Consider the following 20,759-nt stretch of genomic DNA (forward strand, 5'->3'; position numbering starts at 1 on the left):
CATTACTTGTGTTTGGTCTGTTCATATTTTCTATTTCTTCCTGGTTCAGTCTTGGAAGGTTATACCTTTCTAAGAATTTGTCCATTTCTTCCAGGTTGTCCATTTTGTTGGCATAGAGTTGCTTGTAGTAATCTCTTAGGATGCTTTGTATTTCTGCGGTGTCTGTTGTAACTTCTGCTTTTTCATTTCTAATTTTATTGATTTGAGTCCTCTCCCTCTTTTTCTTGATGAGTCTGGCTAATGGTTTATCAATTTTGTTTATCTTCTCAAAGAACCAGCTTTTAGTTTTATTGATCTTTGCTCTTGTGTTCTTTGTTTCTATTTCATTTATTTCTGCTCTAATCTTTATGATTTCTTTCCTTTTAGTAACTCTGGGTTTTGTTTGTTCTTCTTTCTCTAGTTCCTTTAGGTGTAAGGTTAGATTGTTTATTTGAGATTTGTCTTGTTTCTTGAGGTAAGCTTGTATAGCTATAAACTTCCCTCTTAGAACTGCTTTTGCTGCATCCCATAGGTTTTGGATCGTCGTGTTTTCATTGTCATTTGTCTCTAGGTATTTTTTGATTTCCCTTTTGATTTCTTCAGTGATCTCTTGGTTATTTAGTAGCGTATTGTTTAGCCTCCATGTGTTTGTGTTTTTTACGGTTTTTTCCCTGTAATTGATTTCTAATCTCATAGTGTTGTGGTCAGAAAAGATGTTTGATATGATTTCAATTTTGTTAAATTTACTGAGGCTTTATTTGTGACCCAAGATGTGACCTATCCTGGAGAATGTTCCGTGCGCACTTGAGAAGAAAGTGTAATCTGCTGTTTTTGGATGGAATGTCCTATAAATATCAATTAAAGCTATCTGGTCTATTGTGTCATTTAAAGCTTCTGTTTCCTTATTTATTTTCATTTTAGATAATCTGTCCATTGGTGTAAGTGAGGTGTTAAAGTCCCCCACTATTACTGTGTTACTGTCGATTTCCTCTTTTATAGCTGTTAGCAGTTGCCTTATGTATTGAGGTGCTCCTATGTCGGGTGCATAAATATTTACAATTGTTATATCTTCTTCTTGGATTGATCCCTTGATCATTATGTAGTGTCCTTCCTTGTCTCTTGTAACATTCTTTATTTTAAAGTCTATTTTATCTGATATGAGTATTGCTACTCCAGCTTTCTTTTGATTTCCATTTGCATGGAATATCTTTTTCCATCCCCTCACTTTCAGTCTGTATGTGTCCCTAGGTCTGAAGTGGGTCTCTTGTAAACAGCATATAGATGGGTCTTGTTTTTGTATCCATTCAGCAAGCCTGTGTCTTTTGGTTGGAGCATTTAATCCATTCACGTTTAAGGTAATTATTGATATGTATGTTCCTATGACCATTTTCTTAATTGTTTTGGGTTTGTTTTTGTAGGTTCTTTTCTTCTCTTCTGTTTCCCACTTAGAGAAGTTACTTTACAATTTGTTTTAGAGCTGGTTTGGTGATGCTGAATTCTATTAGCTTTTGCTTGTCTGTAAAGCTTTTGATTTCTCCATCGAATCTGAATGAGATCCTTGCCGGGTAGAGTAATCTTGGTTGTAGGTTCTTCCCTTTCGTCACTTTAAGTGTATCATGCCACTCCCTTCTGGCTTGTAGAGTTTCTGCTGAGAAATCAGCTGTTAACCTTATGGGCGTTCCCTTGTATGTTATTTGTCATTTTTCCCTTGCTGCTTTCAATAATTTTTCTTTGTCTTTAATTTTTGCCAATTTGATTACTATGTGTCTCGGCGTGTTTCTCCTTGGGTTTATCCTGTATGGGACTCTCTGTGCTTCCTGGACTTGGGTGGCTATTTCCTTTCCCATGTTAGGGAAATTTTCAACTATAATCTCTTCAAATATTTTCTCTGGTCCTTTCTCTGTCTCTTCTCCTTCTGGGACCCCTATAATGCAAATGTTGTTGCGTTTAATGTTGTCCCAGAGGTCTCAGGCTGTCTTCATTTCTTTTCATTCTTTTTTCTTTATTGTGTTCTGCAGCAGTGAATTCCACTATTCTGTCTTCCAGGTCACTTATCTGTTCTTCTGCCTCAGTTATTCTGCTATTGATTCCTTCTAGTGTAGTTTTCATTTCAGTTATTGTATTGTTCATCTCTGTTTGTTTGTCCTTCAATTCTTCTAGGTCTTTGTTAAACATTTGTTGCATCTTCTCGATCTTTTCCTCCATTCTTTTTCCGAGGTCCTGGATCATCTTCAGTATCATTATTCTGAATTCTTTTTGTGGAAGGTTGCATATCTCCACTTCATTTAGTTGTTTTTCTGAGGTTTTATCTTGTTCCTTCATCTGGTACATAGCCCTCTGCCTTTTCGTCTTGTCTATCTTTCTGTGAATGTGCTTTTTGTTCCTCAGGCTGCAGGATTGTAGTTCTTCTTGCTTCTGCTGTCTGCCCTCTGAATTATTTGTTTTAAGATGATTTGAAAAAACTCTTTATTTTGAAATAATTATAGATTCACAGGAAAGTGCAAAGAAATGTCCAGGGAAGTCTCCTGTGCCCTTCACCCAGCCTCCCCTAATGTTAATATCTTGCATGACTCTAGTACAATACCAAAACCAGGAAACTTGCATTGGTAAAATCCATTGAACTTACTTTTCACCAGTTGTTATATATGCACTCATTTGTCTGTGTGTGTATGTATGTAATTCTGCAGTTTAGTCACATGTGTAGCTTTGTTTAACCACCATCAAAATATCTAACTGGACCATTACCACAAGGATCTCCATAGCCACACCCATACCATCCCCCAGTCCCTAACCTCTGGCAACCACTAACCTGTTCTCCACATCTATAATTATGTTATTTCACAAATGTTATATAAATGGAATCATGCTGTATGTGTCCTTTTGAGATGGACTTTTTTCACTCAGCATAATTTCCTTAAGGTTCGTCCACGTTGTTGTGTGGATATATAATTCATACCTTGTTATTGCTGAGTATTATTCTATGGTATGGATGTACCATAGTTTGTTTAACTATTCACCCTTTTAAGGATATTTGGATAGTTTCCATGTGGAGGCTATTATGAATAAAGCTGCTATGAATATTCATGTACAAGTTTCCAAATGAAATTGTTTTCATTTCTCTAAGATATGTGGCTAAGAGTGCGTATCTGGGTTGTTTGTTAAATCTGTTTTTAGTTTTAAAAGGAACAGTCAAACTATTTCCAGAGTGGCTATTCCATTTTACATTTCCCCCAGCAAAGTTTGAGTCTTCTAGTTTCTTCGTGTCCTCTTCAGCAATTGGTGTTATCACAAATTTTATTTTATCCATTTTGATAGGTATATAGTTAATTTCATTGTGGTTTAAATTTATATTTTTCTAGTGACTAATGATATTGAACATCTTTTTATGTGATTACTTGCCATTTGTGTATCTTCTTTGCTGGAATGTCTGTGCACATCTTTTTTCCTTATTTTCTAATTGAATTGCTTGTTTTTTTAATGTTGAATTTTGAGAATTCTCTTCATAGTCTGGATACAAGTCCTTTGTTAGATATGTGGTTTACAAATATTTTCTACCAGGCTGTAAATTGTTCTTTCATCCTCTTAACATGGTCTTTTGCAGAGAAAAAGTTTTAAATTTCGCTGAAGATGATTCTATTTTAAATAATGAAGGAATAGATTTTTCATGTTTGTGATTGATCTAAAGAATTTTAAATTGCCAAATTACCTGCTCCACCTTCTCCTTTTTCTGCTGAGACATGGTTAAATTTAAAACAAGTAAAATCATTTAGCATACGGTGTTCAAATATAGTGGAATGCCTGTGTGTTTGACTCTATTCTAAAACCTATTTTTTTCTCTTTACTGGTATTTTAATTAATGAAGAAAAAGAAAATTCAGCTTCTTTATGGAGGTAGTTTCATTTTGAATTTCAGCAAGATATTACAGACTGGAAAGAGGACACGTGATTCTACTTGTACCACTGACTTTGCAAATAAAGACACCTCACATTACTACTATTTTCCTCTCCACACAATCCCAAACACACCAGGAAGTGCAGCCACATTCCATATTGCTTTGCTTATACATGTTTGTCCTTTGGGTTTTCCTTTGGGCAGTCCATTTGTTCAGTCTAAAATACTGCAGCACCTACCAATACATCAGGGTTATAATGGGGAACAGGATAGACATAGGTGCTGCCCTCATGGAGTTTACATTTTCGTTCTTACTGTAGACTTGTGTTGCCTGTCAGTGTTTCACTGATTCAATTAAACATCCTTATTTCCCATTTCTTGTTACAGAATCTTTCTTACTCATCCAGAATAGTGTGTCCAAATTTCAGTGAATGATTTTAATGCTTTGGGAGTGGTTGCATTCCATTAAAATGAAAACCAAGCCAAACAAGTAATACAAGCATACACATGAAAATATGTTATGAGGAGGATAATCCTCATATTTAGTTACTTTCTTGCCAATTAAGGAAATTTTTGGCAGAGACTTAAGTTATCTTAAAAGTGATTGAGGATTCTAAATATGAGACCTCAAAGGCTCCCATTCACCTTATTCTATAAAATGAAGCCCAGCCATTTGAATTAACCAGTTAATCAAATACCTTTTGCATAGGCCATGTTTTTAAAAAACTTGATCTTGTATAATTTATAATAACTGTGATTCCATGTTAGTTTTATGGTATAAATGAGACACTTTTCCAATCTGTAAATTGGCTGACCTATTTGTAGTCTGGCTTAAATGTAACTTGCTCAAACATAGAGAAAATTCTAAAATAGCATCTAAAATGTGTTAGTTAAAAAATCAAAATTGGTTAAGAAACATTCTGAGTTGAGATTTTAATTTTGAGTTAAATTCTTTGTTATTCAATAGGATAACAAAGTGATAGGATAAATAGAATTAAGAACAGAGGGAGAAAGAAACTAATATGCTCACATCTGTGAGAGACGATATTCTTTAGCATTGTTATAGCTGAACTTTGGAACCTACATCAAAGTGGAGAGTTCTTGTAGATTTGTAATAGTCATTGACTGATTAGAACTTTTTTTATTAGAAAGTAATACAAAAACATAAATAAAACTCTTTATTAGGTTGTATTTGTCTATAAGTTACATAACTTCAACTCCAAGTGATTTAACAAAAGGAAATTTACCATCTTGTCATTTCACATGATGAAAATACAGACTTGGTAACAATTCAGCGACTCATTGATTTCATTAAGAACTCATATTCCATCCATTACTCTACTCTGCCATTTAGTGGGGAGGCTTTGGTCTCAGACTGGCTCTCCTCATGTTCACAAAGTGGCTGTAGCATTTCTATCACAATCTAAAGCAACAATATCCAAAGACAGCAGAGACCCTCCCTTGTGCAACTTTTTTTAGAAATAAGGAAACCTTTCAGAAAAGCCACTTGACAGACTTCCCCATATGTTTTACTGACCAGAATTCTGTTACGTGACCATTTTTTTTTTTTAACATCTTTATTGGGGTATAATTTCTTTACAGTGGTGTGTTAGTTTCTGCTGTATAACAAAGTGAATCAGCTATACATATACGTACATCCCCATATCTCCTCCCTCTTGTGTCTCCCTCCCACCCTCCCTATCCCACCCCTCTAGGTGGACGCAAGCACTGAGCTGATCTCCCTGTGCTATGCGGCTACATTTGGTAGTGTATATATGTCCATGCCACTCTTGCACTTCGTCCCAGCTTACCCTTCCCCCTCCCCATGTCCTCAAGTCCATTCTGTATGTCTGCATCTTTATTGCTGCCCTGCCCCATTTTTTTTTTTTTTTTTTTTTAGATTCCATATATATATGTTAGCATGCGGTATTTATTTTTCTCTTTTGACTTACTTCACTCGGTATGACAGTCTCTAAGTCCATCCACCTCACTACAAACAACTCAATTTCATTTCTTTTTATGGCTGAGTAATATTCCATTGTATATATGTGCCACTCTTCTTTATCCATTCATCTGTTGATGGACACTTAAGTTGCTTCTATGTCCTGGCTATTGTAAATAGAGCTGCAATGAACATTGTGGTACATGACTCTTTTTGAATTATGGTTTTCACAGGGTATATGCCCAGTAGTGGGATTGCTGAGTCATATGGTAGTTCTATTTTTAGTTTTTTGAGGAACCTCCATACTGTTGTCCATAGCGGCTCTATCAATTTACATTCCCACCAACAGTGCAAGAGGGTTCCCTTTTCTCCACACCCTCTCCAGCATTTTTTGTTTGTAGATTTTTTGATGATGGCCATTCTGACTGGTGTGAGGTGATACCTCATTGTAGTTTTGATTTGCATTTCTCTAATGATTAGTGATGTTCAGCATCCTTTCATGTGTTTGTTGGCAATCTGTATATCTTCTTTGGAGAAATGTCTATTTAGGTCTTCTGCCCATTTTTGTATTGGGTTGTTTGTTTTTTTGGTATTGAGCTGCGTGAGCTGCTTGTAAATTTTGGAGATTAATCCTTTGTCAGTAGCTTCATTTGCAAATATTTTCTCCCATTCTGAGGGTTGTCTTTTCGTCTTGTTTATGGTTTCCTTTGCTCTGCAAAAGCTTTGAAGTTTCATTAGGTCCCATATGTTTATTTTTGTTTTATTTCCATTTCTCTAGGAGGTGGGTCAAAAAGGATCTTGCTGTGATTTATGTCATAGAGTGTTCTGCCTATGTTTTGCTCTGAGGGTTTTATAGTGTCTGGCCTTACATTTAGGTCTCGAATCCATTTTGAGTTTATTTTTGTGTATGGTGTTAGGGAGTGTTCTAATTTCATTCTTTTACATGCAGCTCTCCAGTTTTCCCAGCACCACTTATTGAAGAGGCTGTCTTTTCTCCATTGTGTAGTCTTGCCTCCTTTATCAAATATAAGGTGACCATATGTGTGTGGGTTTATCTCTGGGCTTTCTATCCTGTTCCATTGATCTATATTTCTGTTTTTGTGCCAGTACCATACTGTCTTGATTACTGTAGCTTTGTAGTATAGTCTGAAGTCAGAGAGCCTGACTCCTCCAGCTCCGTTTTTCTTTCTCAGGATTGCTTTGGCTATTCGGGGATTTTTGTGTTTCCATGCAAATTGTGAAATTTTTTGTTCTAGTTCTGTGAAAAATGCCATTGGTAGTTTGATAGGTATTGCATTGAGTCTGTAGATTGCTTTGGGTAGTAGAGTAATTTTCACAATATTGATTCTTCCAAGCCAAGAACATGGTATATCTCTCCATCTGTTGGTATCATCTTTAATTTTTTTCATCAGTGTCTTATAGTTTTCTGCATGCAGGTCTTTTGTCTCCTTAGGTAGGTTTATTCCTAGGTATTTTATACTTTTTGATGCAATGGTAAATAGGAACGTTTCCTTAATTTCTCTTTCAGATTGTTCATCATTAGTGTATAGGAATGCAAGAGATTTCTGTGCATTAATTTTGTATCCTGCAACTTTACCAAATTCATTGATTAGCTCTAGTAGTTTTCTGGTAGCATCTTTAGGATTCTCTATGTATAGTGTCATGTCATCTGCAAACAGTGACAGTTTTACTTCTTCTTTTCTGATTTGTATTCCTTTTATTTCTTTTTCTTCTCTGATTGCTGTGGCTAAAACTTCCAAAACAATGTTGAATAATAGTGGTGAGAGTGGGCAACCTTTTCTTGTTCCTGATCTTAGTGGAAATGGTTTCAGTTTTTCACCATAGAGAAAGGAGGGTTTTTGTCATAAATGGGTGTTGAATTTTGTCGAAAGCATTTTCTGCATCTATTGAGATGATCATATGGTTTTTCTCCTTCAGTTTGTTAATATGGTGTGACACATTGATTGATTTGCGTATATTGAAGAATCCTTGCATTCCTGGGATAAACCCCACTTGATCATGATGTCTGATCCTTTTAATGTGCTGTTGGATTCTGTTTGCTAGTATTTTGTTGAGGATTTTTGCATCTATGTTCATCAGTGATATTGGCCTGTAGTTTTCCTTTTTTGTGGCATCTTTGTCTGGTTTTGGTATCAGGGTGATGGTGGCCTCGTAGAATGAGTTTGGGAGTGTTCCTCCCTCTGCAATATTTTGGAAGAGTTTGAGAAGGATAGGTGTTAGCTCTTCTCTAAATACTTGATAGAATTTGCCTGTGAAGCCATCTGGTCCTGGACTTTTGTTTGTTGGAAGATTTTTAATCACAGTTTCAATTTCAGTGCTTGTGATGGTCTATTTATATTTTCTATTTCTTCCTGGTTCAGTCTCAGAAGGTTGTGATTTTCTAAGAATTTGTCCATTTCTTCCAGGTTGTCCATTTTATTGGCATATAGTTGCTTGTAGTAATCTCTCATGATCCTTTGTATTTCTGCAGTTTCAGTTGTTACCTCTCCTTTTTCATTTCTAATTCTGTTGATTTGAGTCTTCTCTCTTTTTTTCTTGATGAGTCTGGCTAATGGTTTATCAATTTTGTTTATCTTCTCAAAGAACTAGCTTTTAGTTTTATTGATCTTTGCTATTGTTTCCATCATTTCTTTTTCATTTATTTCTGATCTGATCTTTTTGATTTCTTTCCTTCCGCTAACTTTGGGGATTTTTTGTTCTTCTTTCTCTAATTGCTTTAGGTGTACGGTTAGGTTGTTTATTTGAGATGTTTCTTGCTTCTTGATGTAGGACTGTATTGCTATAAACTTCCGTCTTAGAACTGCTTTTGCTGCATCCCATAGGTGTTAGGTCGTCGTGTTTTCATTGTCATTTATTTCTGGGTATCTTTTGCTCTTCTCTTTGCTTTATTCAGTGATCTCTTGGTTATTTAGTAGTGTATTGTTTAGCCTCCATGTGTTTGTATTTTTTACAGATTTTTTCCTGTAATTGATATGTAGTCTCATAGCGTTGTGGTCGGAAAAGATACTTGATGCGATTTCAATTTTCTTAAATTTACCAAGGCTTGATTTGTGACCCAAGATATGATCTATCCTGGAGAATGTTCCATGAGCACTTGAGAAGAAATTGCAATCTGCTGTTTTTGGATGGAATGTCCTATAAATATCAATTAAGTCCATCTTGTTTAATGTATCATTTAAAGCTTGTGTTTCCTTATTTATTTTCATTTTGGATGATCTCTCCATTGGTGAAAGTGGGGTGTTAAAGTCCCCTACTATGGTTGCGTTACTTTTGATTTCCCCTTTTATGGCTGTTAGCATTTGCCTTATGCATTGAGGTGCTCCTATGTTGGGTGCATAAATATTTACAATTGTTATATCTTCTTCTTGGATTGATCCCTTGATCATTATGTAGTGTCCTTCTTTGCCTCTTATAATAGTCTTTATTTTAAAGTCTATTTTGTCTGATATGAGAATTTCTACTCCAGCTTTCTTTTGATTTCCATTTGCATAGAATATCTTTTTCCATCCCCTCACTTTCAGTCTGTGCGTGTCCCTAGGTCTGAAGTGGGTCTCTTGTAGACAGCATATAGATGGGTCTTGTTTTTGTATCCATTTAGCAAGCCTGTGTCTTTTGGTGGGAGCATTTAATCCATTTACATTTAAGGTAGTTATCAATATGTATGTTCCTATTACCATTTTCTTAACTGGTTTGGGTTTGTTCTTGTAAGCATTTTCCTTCTCTTGTGTTTCCTGCCTAGAGAAATTCCTTTAGCATTTGTTGTAAAGCTGGTTTGGTGTTGCTGAATTCTCTTAGCTTTTGCTTATCTGTAAAGATTTTAATTTCTCCATCAAATATGAATGAGATCTTTGCTGGGTAGAGTAATCTTGGTTGTAAGTTTTTCCGTTTCATCACTTTAAATATGTCCTGCCACTCCCTTCTGGCTCGCAGAGTTTCTGCTGAAAGATCAGCTGTAAACCTTATGGGGATTTCCTTGTATGTTAATTTTTGCCTTTCCCTTGCTGCTTTTAATATTTTTTCTTGTATTTAATTTTTGATAGTTTGATTAATATGTGTGTTTGTGTGTTTCTCCTTCGATTTATCCTGTATGGGAGTGTCTGTGCTTCCTGGACTTGATTGATTATTTCCTTACCCATATTAGGGAATTTTTCGACTATAATCTCTTCAAATATTTTCTCTGTCCCTTTCTTTTTTCTCTTGTTCTTCTGGGACCCCTATAATTCGAATGTTGGTGTGTTTAATGTTGTCCCAGAGGTCTCTGAGACTGTCCTCAATTCTTTTCATTCTTTTTTCTTTATTCTGCTCTGCAGTAGTTATTTCCACTATTTTATCTCTCAGGTCACTTATCCATTCTTCTGCCTCAGTTATTCTGCTATTGATTCCTTGTAGAGAATTTTAAATTTCATTTGTTATGTTGGTCATCATTGTTTGTTTGCTCTTTAGTTCTTCTAGGTACTTTTTAAATGTTTTTTGTATTTTCTCCAATCTATTTCTAAGATTTTAGATCATCTTTACTATCATTACTCTGAATTCTTTTTCAGGTAGACTGCCTATTTCCTCTTCATCTGTTTGGTCTGGTGGGTTTTTACCTTGGTCCTTTATCTGCTGTGTATTTCTCTGTCTTCTCATTTTGCTTAACCTACTGTGTTTGGGGTCTCCTTTTTGCAGGCTGCAGGTTCATAGTTCCCACTGTTTTTGGTGTCTGCTCCCAGTGGGTAAGGTTGGTTCAGTGGATTGTGTAGGCTTCCTGGTGGAGGGGACTAGTGCCTGTGTTCTGGAGGATGAGGCTGGATCTTGTCTTTCTGGTGGGCAGGACCGCGTCCGGTGGTGTGTTTTGGGGTGTTTTTGACCTTACTATGATTTTAGGCAGCCTCTCTGCTAATGGGTGGGTTTGTGTTCCTGTCTTGCTAGTTGTTTGGCACAGGGTGCCCAGCACTGTAGCTTGCTGGTCGTTGAGTGTAGCTAGGTCTTAGCGTTCAGATGGAGATCTCAGGGAGAGCTTTTGCTGTTTGATATTACGTGGGGCCAGGAGGTATCCGGTGGAGCAGTGTCCTGAACTCGGTCTCCCACTTCAGAGGCTCAGGCTGGACACCCGGCCAGAGCACCAAGATCCTGTCAGCCACACGGCTCAGAAGAAAAGGGAGAAAAAGAAAGAAAGAAAGAGAGAGAGAGAAAGATAAGTAAAATAAAATAAAGTTATTAAAATAGAAAAAAATTGCTAAAAATAAAAAAATAAAATATAATTTAAAAAAAGAAAGAAGAGAGCAACCAAACCAAAAAACAAGTACTCCAATGATAACAAGCGCTAAAAACTATACTAAAAAAAAAGAAAACAGAAAACACAAAAAATGGACAGTCAGAACCCTAGGACAAATGGCAAAAGCAAAGCTATACAGACAAAATCATACAAAGAAGCATACACATACACATTCACAAAAAGAGAAAAAGGAAAAAAAAAATATATATATATATAAAAAATTTAAAAAGGCAGAGAGCAACCACATCAATAAACAAATCTTCCAATTATAATAAACTCTAAACACTAAACTAAGATAAACATAAAACCAGAAACTAATTAGATGCAGAAAGCAAACCCCAAGTCTACAGTTGCTCCCAAAGTCCACCACCTCAATTTTGGGATGATTCGTTGTCTATTCAGGTATTCCACAGATGCAGGGTACATCAAGCTGATTGTGGAGATTTACTCTGCTGCTCCTGAGGCTGCTGGGAGAGATTTCCCTTTCTCTTCTTTGTTCGCACAGCTCCCGGGGTTCAGCTTTGATTTGGCCCTGCCTCTGCATGTAGGTCACCTGAGGGCATCTGTTCCCCGCCCAGACAGGAGGGAGTTAAAGGAGCGGCTCATTAGGGGGCTCTGGCTCACTCAGGCAGAGGGGAGGGAGGAATACGGAATGCGAGGCGTGCCTGTGGCGGCAGAGTCTGGCGTGATGTTGTACCAGCCTGAGGCACTGTGTATTCTCCGGGGGAGCTGTCCCTGGATCACAGGACCCTGGCAGTGGCATGCTGCACAGGCTCCTGGGAGGGGAGGTGTGGATAGTGACCTGTGCTTGCACACAGGCTTCGTGGTGGCTGCAGCAGCAGACTTAGCATTTCATGCCTGTCTCTGGGGTCTGCACTGGTAGCCGCGGCTTGTGCCCATCTCTGGAGCTCGTTTAGGCAGTGTTCTGAATCCCCTGTCCTCATGCACCCCGCAACAATGGTCTCTTGGCCTCTTAGGCAGGTCCAGACTTTTTCCCAGACTCCCTCCCGGCTAGCTGTGGCGCACTAGCCCCCTTCAGGCTGTGTTCACGCAGCCAGCCCCAGTCCTCTCCCTGGGGTCTGACCTCCGAAGCCAGAGCCTCAGCTCCCAGCTCCCAGCCCCCACCCGCCCTGGCGGGTGAGCAGACAAGCCTCTCAGGCTAGTGAGTGCTGGTCGGCACTGATCCTCCTTGTGGGAATCTCTCCGCTTTGCCCTCTGCACCCCTGTTGCTGCGCTCTCCTCCATGGCTCCGAAGCTTCCCCCCCGCCACCCCGCCATCTCTGCCAGTGAAGGGGCTTCCTAGTGTGTGGAAACTTTTCCTCCTTCACTGCTCCCTCCCCGAGGTGCAGGTCCTGTCCCTATTCTTTTGTCTCTGTTTTTCCTTTTTTCTTTTGCCCTGCCCAGGTACGTGGGGAGTTTCCTGCCTTTTGGGAAGTCTGAGGTCTTCTGCCAGCGTTCAGTAGGTGTTCTGTAGGAGTTGTTCCACATGTAGATGTAGTTTTGATGTATTTGTGGGGAGGAAGGTGATCTGCATGTCTTACTCCTCTGCCATCTTGAAGGCGCCCCCTTACGTGCCCATTTTAAAATCAGTTTTAGGCAAGGAGAATGTCATTACCATGTTTGACTAGACTCCATGCTGTCCAACAGAACTTTCTGTAGTGATGGAAATATTCTATATTTGTGCTGTCCAGTACAGTAGCTACTAACCACATATGGCAGTTTTTGAGCAATGAAAATGTGGCTAGTGCCAATGAGGAACTGAATATTTAAAATTAATTTAAATTCAACCATATATGGCTAGTGGATGCCATATTGGGCCACATAGGGCTAGATCAGTCATTTGAGACAGAATGGATGTTGGGTCATCAACTATGACATTCAGTACATCTTTCAATAAAACAGTCAACAGGTGGTGCATTTGTTTTTTAGAACTTCTTTCTAATTAGTGACCCACCAAGGAGGCTCTTTTGAAGACAAACCAACCAAATAAATAAAACAAGTGCACACACTTGCACGGGCTAACAGTAGCAGCATCTCCTAGGTGAAAGGGTAAGGTGGGAGATCGTGGTATGACAGCATGTGGCATGGTCCCACTGATAATGGGGGTTGGATTGGGATATAACTGGCTACAAACTCTGCAGGTGAGAGACAGGCTGCTCTTCTCCATTAGGAAGCTGTTTTTTGTTTTTTGGTGTTTTTGTTTGTTTGTTTTTTGCAGTGTTGTAAATAGGGAATGACAACTCTTATTAATATATAATGCCAAAGCCTGCCTGCCTACCTTGTAGGTTGTACAGCCAGGGAAATACATAGATGGCATCTGGGAGGATTTATACATCCAGTAAATCTTTATCAATTACTTGCTATGCCCCACGTGGTATTCTAGGTACTGATAAGATAATAAACAAGACTAAGACTAGTAAGCAAGTTCCTGTTTTAATGGAACTTAGTTGTTACAGACAAATAACTAATATATTTCAAATTGTGGTAAGTGTTAAGAAGAAAAAAAGCAAGATAATAGGTAGAGTGAAGAAAATAGCCTTAACAAATGCCTAGATCTGTGACTGTCTTGTCAAAAGCTCAGAGGTTTTAAGTTTTTCTTCTGAGAAAAGGATATTTGGTTTTATAGGCTTATTTAATTTAACAGCAAAGAAAAAAAAAGTCTCTGGATTAGCTATTTGCCACAAGAAAGGAAAATTGAATTAGTTCCCATGAATAGTTTCCCGATTGAAAACTAAATTTTGCCTGAGATGTTATAGTGAGCCTGGTAATAGTGACCTGATAATAGGATGAAGTTTATTTCTATTTTGATCGTGTTCTTCTGTATCCTTTGCCTTATCTGGAGAACTTTGGCTACTTAAGTCAACTTCTGGGCTCCAGCTCTCTCAACCGTAAGATGGCATTATTAATAATAATAATTAATTACATGGATTCTGGAAAGATTAACTATTATCAGAATAATTATGAAATGCTTTATAAAGTTGTAGGCCAAAGGAAACATTAAGCATTCTTCATTAAAATTGAGCAAGTCATTTAACCTCTCTGGGTCTTAGTTTTTTCTTAGTTTTTTCATTTAACCTCTCTGGGTCTTAGTGGTGAAACAAAGTAGTTGTATTATCAAGAATCTTAGGAAACAGATCCTCTCTTTCAGTGCTGTTGGAAATAGGAATTAGTATAACTTTTCTGGAGAGCCAATTTGCAGAATAATTTCAAGTTCTTTAAAACGTGCAAACCTTTTTGCCCCAAGGAACAGAATTCGAAGAAGTGTTCACAGGTGCATGTTTAAAGATGTTTATCATACTGTTGTTTATAATGGCAAAAAGACAGTAAACGGATGTTGAACAATTGGCATTTGGTTCAGCTATGGTGCATTCCCTGTGAAATTCTATGCAGCTACTAAAGATGATGATAGCATTAATAGATATTAATGGAATTGGAAAGAAGTTCACCGTGTACTAGCATTTGTGGTAATCTGCCTCTTCACTTTGGCCTACTGCAGTCAAAAGTAGTAATTATGGTTAGTTAGAAAAAATCTAGCAATAGTGGCAGGTAATTATTGGGCACTCCAATATCCTAGGCACTAGGCTAAGCTTTATTCACATATTATCTCATTGAAGTTTCATATTAACCCTATTGAGTAGGAACAGTTTGGAACCCAATTTTGCAGATGAAGAAACCAAGGCTCATAGGAATAATGTACCTTGTCCAAGGCTTTAAATGCAGAAGTAGCAAAGTCAGAATTTGTAACCTAGTCATTTGACTGCAGAGCCTACGTTCTGAAACCATGGGCTAGGTTGCCTCTCTGTAAACTGTCTTTAGGTTCTAGATAGGGTAGCTATCACAGGTATATTGTGGAAACTCCTTCACATCCTTTCCTGTAACTGCACCCTTATTTGAGAGTACTTTGGTCCGAGTATGTGGCAGAGGAAGGAGTGGTCCACTCTTTAATACAGAGGTCAGCAGACCATGGCCAGTGAGCCAAATCAGCCTGCTGCCTATTTTTGTAAATCACGTGTTATTGCAACCCAGCCATGTTTATTCATTTATGTATTGTCTATGGCTGTTTTTGCACTGCAAGGGCAGAAATGAGTGTTTCAACAGAGACCATATGGCCATTTGTATCATCTTGTCCTTTACACAGAAGGTTTGCTGAAAGAAATCTGGAAGGGTATGTGCCCTATTACAGTGACCATTTTTCTTTCCCTAAAGAGAGTAACTTAAAAGACAAAACAACCCTAAGGACTTCCCTGGTGGTGCAGTGGTTAAGAATCTGCCTGCCAGTGCAGGGGACACGGGTTCAAGCCCTGGTCCGGGAAGATACCACATGCCACAGAGCAACTAAGCCCGTGCGCCACAACTACTGAGCCTGTGCTCTAGAGCCCGTGAGCCACAGCTACTGAAGCCCATGTGCCTAGAGCCCGTGTTCCGCAACAAGAGAAGCCACTGCAATGAGAAGCCCGCGCACCGCAACCAAGAGTAGCCCCCGCTCGCCACAACTAGAGAAAGCCTGCATGCAGCAATGAAGACCCAACACAGCCAAAAAAAAAAAAATAAGACAAAACAACCCAGTTTTAGGGCTACTATCCTACACAGGCCACAGGGGTGCAGGTAGTTGTAGGGTTTTCCGAGGCGGTGAACAAGAGCAGTCTATTTCAGGACAACTGAAGGCCCTCTGTGCGCGGCTGACTGGCATTCTCTAACTGGGTCTTCGTTGCCTTGAAACTCTGCCTGCTGCTGCTCCTCTGAGATGGAATGTGTATTCACAAATGAGGCGCTCCATTAGTCATGGTGCATTTCCTGGGCCCTGGAGACATGGGCATGACATCACCAAGGGCCAATTTAAAAAGGCTCCTCTGTCACACAAGCCCCTGAACCTCTTTAGAGGTCTGTATGGAGTGTGTGTTCTGTTCCTAGCCCTCAGGGTGTGATTTGAGACTGCCTTCCTCATCCAGCCATATTCTGGGCACAGAAGTCTAGCTTCCAGACCCGAGAGGCCAGGACAAGTTTGAAAATTTGCAGAGCTGGAGGCAGATTCCCATTTAGTATTTTTTTCCAGGGCTCAGGTTTTTATTCCCAGTTTTCCACTCTTAATGACGTTACTTTATGTGGGGAAGGGAGGGTGGTGAAAGATGCAGTCTGTGTTAGGTAAAAGACACTTGGCAGTTAGAATTTCTGGATAAGTATAGGTTGGTAACATAACAAAATCGAAAGCATATTTTGCCATTTTTTTACATGGCTTTTGTGTGTAGCTTAACATCATAAAACAACATCTTTTAACAGTAAAGGCTCCTAGCAAAATTAGTGTGGCTTAGAATAGGGCAATTACCAAAGGAACTTTACTGAGGGGAATTAGTCACTCATTAAATCTTTTATCTTCAGGAAGAAAAGACACTTCTTTTTTTCAATTCTTTTTTCTTAGAATTTAAGCATTTTAGGTATACCCCATGCCACACCCCCTCTTCCTAATTTATATATGTACTTATTTATGAAAATGACTTGTGGAATTTAGTCTCAGAGATAACTGTTCATTCTGTGTACCAGAAAGTTTATTGAAAGACTTGTTTTCTAATTGGTAATAACTCAGTCTCTTGCTAACAAGCCATAATTGTAAAATTCCCTCTTTAAAAATTATTCAAGGAAACAGGCTCAGGACTCAACGTGAGATTACACTGGACAGACTTTTATAGTTTAATCCAGGGATTGAACCCAAAACTTGTGTTTTCCAGTCTTCACAGGCAATCTACGGTTGAATGAGAATGATTCTTTTAGTATTTTTTCATGTTTGAATTCTTTTTAATGAAGTCTAAGAGAAATTATGAGACACAGCCATTTTTGTGAGTATTATGTTATCTGTGGCTACCCTAAACCACAGAAGATGCCACCCCTACAGCTTAAAACAAAATCCTTGTTGTTTCTGCAAAGATAAAGATGATTATTATTTTTTTAAATTGTAGAGGCTTTTATTTTAAGAATCACTTGAAAGCGTATGAATTTATTCCTATTTCCTAAGAACAGATATACCAGTAATTAAAGGAATTTCCTCTAGAACTGTGCAATATACTATGAAAGAGGGCACCTTTTAGCATTTCCGAGATTTCCCCCCCCTTAAAGATCTCTATGCAGTTTAAAACATTAATTATTAAAATTTCTAAACATCTCTGGTATTTTTAACGGTATATGTGTGTGTGTGTATGTGTGTGTGTGTGTGTGTGTGTGTATATATGTATATATATATATTTAGATTTTATAGGTGAGGAAACTGAGGTACAGAAAGATTGAATCTTCTACCTTGTGTCATTCATAGAAGCAGATATTGAATGCATAAATCATTCTTACCAAAACCCTTAAGAGGATATTCCTCTGTGTCTTTTCATAAAATTTTTCTTGTTTTCCTTTGCTAGCTTCCAAGCTTTGCCTCGTTAACAACAAATTTTGTATTCCACAACCCCTTTGACGGAGACAAAAGAGCAGGTTAGCCTGGGCAGACTGGAGCAAGCCTGGAGAGGGGCCAGTTACCACAGGCGTAAAGGTGTGGGGCTGGGGCTATGGGAGATGTCCTCCTGCCTTACTCTTGGCAGAGGACTTAATTCTCCTCAACCCCATCCCCCAATTTCTCACACCTGAACTAATATTTTGCCACCTCTCAGAGGGTTGTCATGAACACTGATGAGTTTAACGCCAAAAAAATGCTTCAAGCCTTTTGGAAAAAAGGTCTGTCTTATATAAGTACACAATTAGTATTGGCCACAGCACCGGTCACAAGCCTCTTGAGTGGGCAGTAGGCACCCTTGGATGAAGTTAACCAGATGCTTGTTTTGGTGAGGACAGACTCTGGAATGAGGTCTGCTGCTGCCTTGAGAGGACACGTCTGGTTTGAAACGTTGAAAACCAGGTGATCCTTTTAGCAGCTACGCAGTAATGTCTCTTCACTGCTTCTGTTTCCTGCTAATTTGGGGAGCAGCAGATGCCTCCCTCGGAATCCCTCCCAGAGCGTTGGCGTGCCATGCTGATCTTCTCACTAAGCCCTAAACTTTACCCGCAGAAGAAAAGTCTCGAAAGGCTAGTCCAGAATAAGATAGCGAGAAGTTGTGAGAAATAGTCTGATTGGTTTATGAAAAGGTAAGGATGAGTCATGTCACTCCTCAAGGCACTGGCATCCATTTATTACACCAAAGCAAACACTGAAAGAAGAAAGCCTTTAGTCTCATTAAGGAACCCAGACAAAAATCCCACTTAATCCATCTTGCTTTTCCTTTTCCTCTAACTCAGCTGGTGTGCAGGTGTAGGGCAGCTTGGCAGAAGCTTTGAACATTTGGAAAACGGAGTCATTACTGAAAGTCACTGACACACACTTCCCTTGGAATGCTGCTGATGTCATGGAAAACTGGGACCTTAGCAGTAACCCCTAACAACCAGAGCTACAGTAAACAGTAAATGTTACCTCCACCAAGGCATTGGTTTTTAAAGAGTTTTAACAGGCTAGGGCTTGCCAGCCACAACTCATAAAAATGTTCTTATAATTTTACCCTGCTCTCTAAAAGCACTGGATAACTGCTGAGGTTTCTCTGCCACTCGGGTATGCAAAGCCAAATTCACGTCACTTTCAAGGTTCACTATTCAGAATTTACGGCACTTCTTTTCCATTCCTCTTCATACCCCCTGCCATGCTCACAGGATTAGGCCTGGGAGATTTAATACTTTTTCAAAGAAGTCTCTTGTCTTACTGAGTTGCCTCCATTTCTGGTGATGGGGGTGAATCTGTGTGCTAGGTTTTGCCTAGTGTTTTATTAGCCTAGCGGTTAACCCAGTCTGGTTAATTTGTAGCCCTTGATCAATAGGTTATATTCCAACCAATTTGAAATAGTTGGGCAAAGTGACACCCTGTAGTTCAAACACTGAACTAGGTGCATAGCAAGAGAACAAGCAGCACATGCTGTCGTATAGAGTTGTTGAGAATGGTTGCTGTCAACAGTTTAAGAAAGGAAAAGAAGACATAGAAACCAAGAGATCGGGAGGAATTTTCTCCCATGATTGGCTTTTTTTTTTTTTTAGGAGAGAGGTTAGAGGAATATTATTATGTAAACCAAAACCAGCATGGCTTCTTTTAGACCTGTCCACAAGGTGGGAAGAAGCAGAATGCTTGTGCAAGGCATTGTCAAGGTGACCATATAACTTACCGTCCAAACTGGATACTTTGGAGAGTGAAGGGGCTCTACTAATAATTACTCTGGCGCAATGGGAATAAAGCTGGACTGTCTCAAGCAAAGCAGGAATATGGTCACCTTCATCACTGTGCTAAGACCCACCCAGCCCAAGCCCTTTGAGGAGGCAGTCTTCACAATGCCAGAGAGAGTGGACCCATTCATGCAACCTGGGTTGTCTCAGTTCCAAGAAAACAAGTCCACTCTTAGAATTAGTGGCCTAGATAGGGAACTCTTACTGCAAGATTTCCCCTTAGTTAAAACCTCAAGTAGAGTAAACTTGAACTCATAGTCTTTTATTTACCCAGTTTTGAATATGACTTTTATTGCCATAGACCAGTGGTTCTTAAAATGTGATGAGATACCTGAGGGTCCCCAGAGATCCTTTCAAGGGATCTGTGAGGGTGAACTTTTTTCATCGTAATATTAAGGCATTATTTGCCTTTTTCATTCTCATTTTCTCACAAGTGTACAGTGGAGTTTTCTAGAGGACATGTGAAGTATGATATTGTAATGAAGAGCTAGATTAATGAAGAACCAGGTATTGGAATGTATTAAGCCAGACATTAAAGAGATTGGCAAGACTGTAAAACAGTGGCACTTGTCTCACTAAATTTTTTCATTTTAGAAAATACAACTATTTTTCATAAAAATACATTATTTATGTTGAGGTTATAGGTTTATTAGTGTTACTTTTAAACAAATCAACAAATACTTAAAAATTATTCAGTTTTAATTTCTTTTTTTTAGTTTTTTTAAATTTTATTGAAGCATAGTTGATTTACAGTGTTGTGTTAATTTCTTCTGTACAGCAAAGTGAGTCATTATACATACATATATATATATATTCTTTTTCATATTCTTTTCCATTATGGTTTGTCACAGAATATTGAATATAGTTCCCTGTGCTATACAGTAGGACCTTGTTGTTTATCCATACTATATATAATAATTTGCTGCTGCTAATCCCAAACTAGAGATTATCATACTAAGCGAAGTAAATCAGAAAGAGAAAGACAAATACCATATGATATCAGTTATATATGGAATCCAAAATACGATGCAAATCAACATATCTAGGAAACAAAAACAGACTCACAGATATAGATAACAGACTTGTGGTTGCCAAGGAGGGATGGGGTAGGGAAAGGAAGGAATGGGAGTTTGGGATCATCAGTTTTAACTTCTGACATGGTCAACATATCCCTCATAAATAAAAGCTCTATGAGTCCTTAATAGTTTTTAAGAGTATAAATTGGTCCCAGGTGGGAAAGGTTTGAGAACTGCTGTTCTAGACCTTTCTCTCTCCTGAAGGAACATGCTGGTAAATTGAGGTGATAAATTCCCTGTGAGAGAGACCATCTTTATTCATTATGTCATCTACTACAGCACCCAGCAGAATGCCTTGCCCACAGTTAGTGCTGTTTATAAATATGCATAGATGAGCTCCTGTGACAGCTCTGAAAAGTTA

General features: G+C 38.5%; 1 protein-coding gene across 4 annotated transcripts in view; it reads left to right on the forward strand.

The window, feature by feature from the left end:
* RAD51B (RAD51 paralog B) overlaps positions 1 to 20,759 on the forward strand; it is a 607,462-nt gene that overhangs the window by 271,874 nt on the left and 314,829 nt on the right. The window lies entirely within an intron of this gene.

Source organism: Eubalaena glacialis, chromosome 2, assembly GCF_028564815.1.
Source record: "Eubalaena glacialis isolate mEubGla1 chromosome 2, mEubGla1.1.hap2.+ XY, whole genome shotgun sequence".
In the NCBI taxonomy this organism is placed as follows: Eukaryota; Metazoa; Chordata; class Mammalia; order Artiodactyla; family Balaenidae; genus Eubalaena; species Eubalaena glacialis.